The sequence below is a fragment of the Manis pentadactyla genome, chromosome X, assembly GCF_030020395.1.
Source record: "Manis pentadactyla isolate mManPen7 chromosome X, mManPen7.hap1, whole genome shotgun sequence".
Lineage (NCBI taxonomy): Eukaryota > Metazoa > Chordata > Mammalia > Pholidota > Manidae > Manis > Manis pentadactyla.
In genome coordinates this window covers 11,297,435-11,304,423 of record NC_080038.1, presented here as the reverse complement: position 1 = coordinate 11,304,423, position 6,989 = coordinate 11,297,435, and positions in this window count along the sequence as shown.

Here is a 6,989-nt window from a genome sequence, read left to right as displayed (position 1 = left end):
TGGTTTGGAATATAAATGACCATTTAATGTCAAAGTGTGACTGGCCTTTATCATTGGGCACCCACATAATTTGAAGTGACCCCTTTTCTATGTTCTCTTCAAATGGGCAGCAATGCGGAAATGTCAAGACTGCATGAGAGTGAGAGACCAGGAAGGGCTTGCTGCCCTTTTGTTCCCTTCACAATATTCAGATGGGATGCATCTGGTTTTAGCCACTGGTTTGTGAGGTGTTTCCCTTTTTCATTTGTCCAAGCCAAACTGCACCCTTCTACTTTAAAGGAACAGCAAAGAAGGTTTTGCTGCGGTCAGGATTCTGCTTTTGAGGGCAAGTACACTGGACCTTTTAACAACCTCATCTGGCTTTGATAAAATTGGAATGACACCATCTAATCAGAAGCCCAATACCTTCTTTAAGGTGGATTTAATGGGCAGAAAGCTCTCAGTTCTTTGAAACAAACATTAAGCAACAAGCAGATACAGTTTTTGTTTTGGACCAAGGTTTCTTATGGGAACCTGGGAAGCATGACATGTCCCATTAGCTGCTATCAGGTAAAATTAGTCTTTCTGGTCATGGCATGACTCGAGTGCAACAGATGACAGCCCCTGTTGGCTGACCTCATTTGTACACCACAAGGGAGCAATGTTAGATGACTCTAGGCTGATAAGGATGAGCAGTCCTATAAGGCTGATGTCCTGAACTCATACACTCCTAGTCCTTGGAAAGCAGGGATAGGATAGGATACATCAAGAAAGGGATTCCAAGGTTTCCAGAAGGGATTCCAAGAGATTCCACAACCCAGAAGGTTTGGGGAAACGTGTAGACACCACCAGATGGCCCAGTGAAACTATCAAGCCCAATATGGATTTGTTCACAGTAGATGATAGCCTCTCAGTGGGCACAAATTTCATATGTGTAGGATTCACTCAGAGATATGTTAAAATTCTGATGTAGTAGGTCTGGGGCAGGGCACAGAGTGCATTTTTAACCAGTTACCAGGTGATGGCAACACTGTTGGTCCACAGACCATATGTTAAGTAACACTATCTTGCAAAACTCCCAGGAATGGACACGCCAACATAGACTGTTCTAGCAAACAGCACACTGGTGACTCAGAGCCAGTCCCGTCTCCCTGAGAGGCACTGAGGAGCACTGGGCTGTCATGGAAGGTGGGAAGGGACACTGGAAAACACACAGGATGGATGTCAAAGTTGTCAAGTGATTTGGAGCAAAGTGCTCATCTTCCTGATCTCAGCTCTGGGAAGTGAAGTATGCTTTTCGGAATGCATTTTTATAATACAGAACACAGTTCAGTCCATATTCTAGGCCCAGGACTCTTGCTTTGTGTTGTTTTCTTGACAAGACGTTATCCCATCTCTCTTGTATCAGATGCCATTGTTTATCAGTGTTGAGCCCAGCGAACAGGAAGGCTGTCTGCCTCATGTGTGTTACAAGATTGCCCTGTGTAGATTCACCTTCCCTCTAGCAGAGGGCCTGCTGGGCCTCTCCTCATCCACATCAGCTTCAAGCCAACTAGTTCTCACTTTCCCAAAGTCTGATGACCATGTGGAAACACAAATCATGACACTTTCCTTTAACTTTCTCATTTGGCAGATGTGGGGCTGTGTCTGGGTATTCTCAGGGGCATCTTCCAACTCCAATAATCCATGACTCGAAGAGAATATGAAATTGTCCATATTATAATCTATGCATGAATAAAGCTTTCTTTTCTGACATGGTAGGCAGCATGCTCAAAAGAGATAGTTCAGAGTTTCCAATAGGAAAACTCACCTAGGCTTTGACTGGTATTCTAGCAATTAATAGGGTCCAACCTTAAATGTCAATCTGGAATTTTATACTCTGGGTGTCTCAAAGATTTTAGTCTGCCCACCTTCCCATCTAATCCAGGAAAGTTAGAGATACAGGATCTACTTCAGGCCCAATTATGAATCATTACTTTTAACTATTAAAAATGACACTTTATGAGAGCATTTCCAGATTAACCGTGGGCTGTACATGTCATACACCATGGGGGTGGGGTACATGGCAGGGGAAGGTGTGAGCTCTCTGGGAAGCAGAAAGCCTTCTCCCAAGATGACTCCACGGTGGTGGTTAATGGACGCCCACACTCCAGGCTCCCCTTGGCATGGCTGGCAGTGTGCCTCTCAAGGAACTGGTTGATTGCATCTGATGGGTATACCCAGATACCTCTTCTCACCTAGTGTGCAGGGAGTTTGGACAGCCCCCATTTGCAACCAATTGTTGTGTCATTTCTTAACTGCTCTCCTGATCTCTGATGGCTAGGATTATCCCAGAAAGCAGAGGCTCTCAAACTTTGGTATTCATTCAATTTGGAATAACTGTCCCAGTTCTAAATATATAATGGTCTTTGTTTCTGCAATGCCACATTTAGGATTTTTTCCTACAACAACACTTGCTGAGCAATGAAATTATATATGTTATTCATTGCAACACGCTCATAATAGCAAAATACTGGAAACAATCTAAATGTCCGTCAGTGGGGGACTGGGTAAATAAATTCGGAGGTACCATGCAGGTGTAAGAAAGAACAAGGAAGAACTCTGTATAATAATATGGAAAAATCTTCAGCATAATGGTTTGTAGTGAAGCATGCAAGGGCCAAAACAATGCATATAATCTGCCAACATTTCTGCAAAATAGTGGTGGTGTACGGGAAAACACATATTTGTATTTATTATCTATATACATAAGAAATGTCCAGTAGTATACACGTACAAGAAACTAATAACAATGGTCACCCATTGGAGTGGGGTGGGGATGAATGCTGAGAACTGTGAGGATAGGGGACAGTGGAAGCCTAGTGACTTTTCACTGAATACATTCCATGCTTTTGATTTTGAGCCATGAGAATGGCTTACTTATTCAAAAGTTAAATACATAGTTTAAAGGTTTAATAAAACAAAACCCTCACGTTCTAAGGAATCACCTGGGGTGCTTGCTTTATTAAAATGCAGATTTTTAGGCCACACCTCCAATGTTTAAAGTCAATAGGGAATTGGGGGATGCGCACTGTGCAACATGCAGCCTGAGTGATTCTGATGTAGATGGTTCTGGAGCCAAGGAAGTGGGGGGCATATGGCCACAGACAACATTCATGCATGAGCCACATTTTTATTGAACTTTGAATACATGCATCTGTCCATTTCCTAAATTATGCTTTATTATATTAAGAAATAAAACACATTTCTTATCTTTTATGACTTAAATATTCACCTTACTCTACTGGATTTGACTTAATGTCATACAGATCAGGTACAATGTAGTAGAAGCGTTGGAAACACTTCTTGAAAAATAAGAGTACAATCAAAGAGTATATTTCGTGAATAGAATTTTGCATGGTCACACAGTTAAGTTTGCACATTTAAAAGGATCTGAATCATTCATGTTAATATTGTGAATTTCTTATAAATAATTCATTACTCTAAAGAGTCTAGGCAAAGCTAAGCCATGACATTATTTATACTACGTACCACACCTGGAACTTGTTCTGAGTTATTTAACACGGAGTACATTTTTAATGCAATAAATATTTACAGTTAATAGCAACAAGTACAATTATAATTTACAAATTATGAGTCTCATATTTAAAAAACAGAAAGTGACATTTTACAACTCACTGAACTGACTGTTTCAATTCATTTTATTACTCAAAACCCTGCCGATTTAGATGCAAGAAAGGTCATGTTTGAATCATTTAGGTCAGATTACAGGAAAAAAAAATTCTTTTTTAAAATCAGTTTTGCTTTATGTTGCACATTATTAATATCAATATATCAATATCAATAGCTAATACTGAAGCAGAGTGATGAAAAAATTTGGATTCCCAGGAGGCCCAAATAATATAAAGTAACTTGAACACTGAAATCCTGAGTTATACCAAAATTTTCAAGCTTATCTGGGAATTAATGAGGTGCTGAATGTGTGAGATTTTACTGTCTATTAAAATGATCCTTTTAAAAGACCATAAAATTATGTGAGTCCTTCCATGTCATTATGGCTCTGGGAATGAGTTTAAAATTTGGGGAAGAAAAGAAAAAAAATTTGATCTTCTAGAAAGCAAGCTCAGAGTAGGCTGAGAGATTGTGTCTGGGTTAATAACGGGGCACTCTGAGCTAGGCGCTCAGGTACCTAAGCCTGTCCCTGAGCTCGTTACTAGGTGCCTTAGTGCAGGAGAGAATGTTCTCTTAGTGGCCGTTCCATCCACTCTCATATCTTTCTACTTTTCTGGGGGGAAAGTAGGGAAGTAGGTGGTTCCACCTTTTCCTGAAACCTTTTCTCCAACTAATTCTGATTCAAAGAAAGATGCCTGGACTGACTGTTCTCACTTGGGTCTTCTCTATTTATGTGGCCCTTCATCAAGGTTTTCTGCTCATGGGTTAATCACAGAACTGGGTGGGAAGCCTTCCAAGGCCTTGCTGTTGCAACTGAATTGTGTCTCTGCAGGTAAAGGAGCTACAGGGCTTCCTTGTCTCCCTGCTTCATGCTGCATTTCAGCCACTGCCTGCAGTAAGTCCTTAGCTTAAGTGCTTAGCAACATTTTCAATGTGCTTTGTGCATATTCTTTGGCTCTATCACTAGCTCTGGCCTTTGGACAAAATCTGGAGTAGGGAACAGGAATGTCTATTAGTGCTGTAAGTTAATTTCTCACATGGGCTGGACTTGGGAAGCAGTGCTGAGCAGTGGAATGGCCATGGACCTAAGAGAGATCCGGGTCCACATACTCTGCCATTCAACTGTGCTGGGATTGTAATGTCATCTCTCTGAGCCTCAGCTTCAGCATCTGAGTACTTTTCAAGGTGCCTGGGAGGATGGTGAGAAATGTGCTTAGCACTGCATTTGGCACATCATCAGTGCCTACTGAAGCTAAGCCACTTCCTTTCCAGCACTTCCAGAGCCACAGAAGTCCATTCAGCTTTCAGACAAACACTGTGTGTTTCGTGGCTTGTGGTTTTGCTCCCAAAGAGCCCACCCTTCTTATCTTAGCATTCCACTCCACTGTGACGGGCAGTGCCATCCCACTAACATGCTTCTCTGGGGCAAGCAACAGCGACACCGTTCACTCCAGTGGGTCAAGTCAAACAGACTCACTTTGGGGGGCAACAGCCTGTCCTATAAACTGGGGAAGCGTTGATCGGCACTGTTCTTCAATATCACAGAATGAGCCCTGAGAATGAATGAAATTGGATTATGCTGAACCATATGAAATCACCTTTTCATAGGTCAGCTATGGGGCAAAATCCACAGGGTCATGTTTCAGCCCCATAGTTCCATAGGCCTTTTAACCTAATAGAAGGTGGTCACTAGTAAATGTCATTTACAAATTTCCATTGGAAAGGATGGCAAGCAGCTCTCTGGCCAGCAGGGAAAGCCTGGATTCAATGAGACAATGAGTATAACAGTGCTTTATAGACCATGAGCACTATGTAAATGCAGGGTACTTTTTGAATTAATCGTGGGCACGTAATATTTTAATCCGGGGGCTCTTAAACTTTTAAAAAATTTAGAAACAGTCCACTGAAAGCATTGCAGTTTCACGGGAGAAAAGTCTGTTCTCAGTGTGCAATCTGTTGATTGCTCGGGATATATTCAGCTGGATGTAATTCTCAGCTCCCACCTAAAAAAGGGTCTCTTTGAAGGCCAAAGTTAGGGTAAGAGAGCACTTGATTTTCCAGTTGTGTCTGTGTTGGGTGTTGTCGGGGAGGCCACTGTCAAGGTGGGCAGTGAGAGGAATGACCATCTGGATAGGAACAGAGTAGAGCTTGGTAGGAATTGGTTTCATTGAACAGCTCGCATGAAGCCTGGTCCCAGGAGAGTAAATAATTCCTTTGTTTTCAACCGTTAATCCAGTTTATGAAACTCTGGCCCCAAATTAGACAAATGTGCAAATGTGCTCCTTTCCTCCCAGCAGCCAGCATTAATTCTGAGCCACTCGGTGGGGGAGTAGGGCAGCCAGAGGAGCAGGGTTCAGCCACCCACACTTACCGGGAACTGTCACATCACCAGCAGAGGATGGTCCTCTGTGCAGGCCGGCCCCTAACAGCTGCTGCGCCTTCCCTGCCGGCAGCCGTCGTGGAGGGCTGGGGGGGAGGCGGCCTTGTTTATTGCTTAATCTGTCACTGCTGAGCGGCCTGCCTCGGGGAGGCTCAATTTAAGATAGACTGAAAGGTAGTGTCTGTCAATTGAATAAACACAGATGGTTTTCCACAGCAAAAATTGATTTTTTTTCCTTGCCAAAGATGTAAGTGCTAAAAGTGATTATCTTTGGAAGCCAGGCGTGAAATGTCTTAGCTCCGGCTCCTGCCACGGTCTGCCCTAACAGAGAGGTGATACCACATGGGGGCCTGGGTCTCCCTGCTGTGATTTCAGGTCCTTAAGGGGGAATAAAAGTTTTACTTCCCTAGACAAGGGCCAGGCTAAGTCCATCCCAATAAGAAGGTTTGAGCCAATCCTTGATTCACAGAATAGTTTCTAACCCTTTCATTTAAGAGTCTCAAAGAGGTGGTAAGATTGGCCTAAGGACACATAGCTAGACCTAGACTCCAATCTCCTGGCTGTTTGTCCAGGTGCTGGGAGGCGACCAGACCCAATCTATGCTACGATGTTAACCTTAGGGAGACACTGAGTCCTACCCCCAAAATGGCTTTGGAAGCACATGGGTGAGAGATGCTTGAAAAAGTCATGCTGGGTACCCAGAATGCTGTATGCCCTAGAGCCTACCTAGGTATGGAGTCACTTATACCCAAGGGTTTTGAAGAAAGCCAAGGGTAAAATTGTGGAGCAGTAAGTAGTTCAGGATAACAGAAGCATGGGGTTGAAGAAGGGTGAGAAGGGCGAGGAGCCTTTGTAAATGAGGTGGAGCAGTCTGTTTTCTTACGTCTCTTTCAGCTTTAATTCCAAAACAAAACAAGCTAATGGACATCATTCACACAGTTATTCCAAGGAGCCCCAG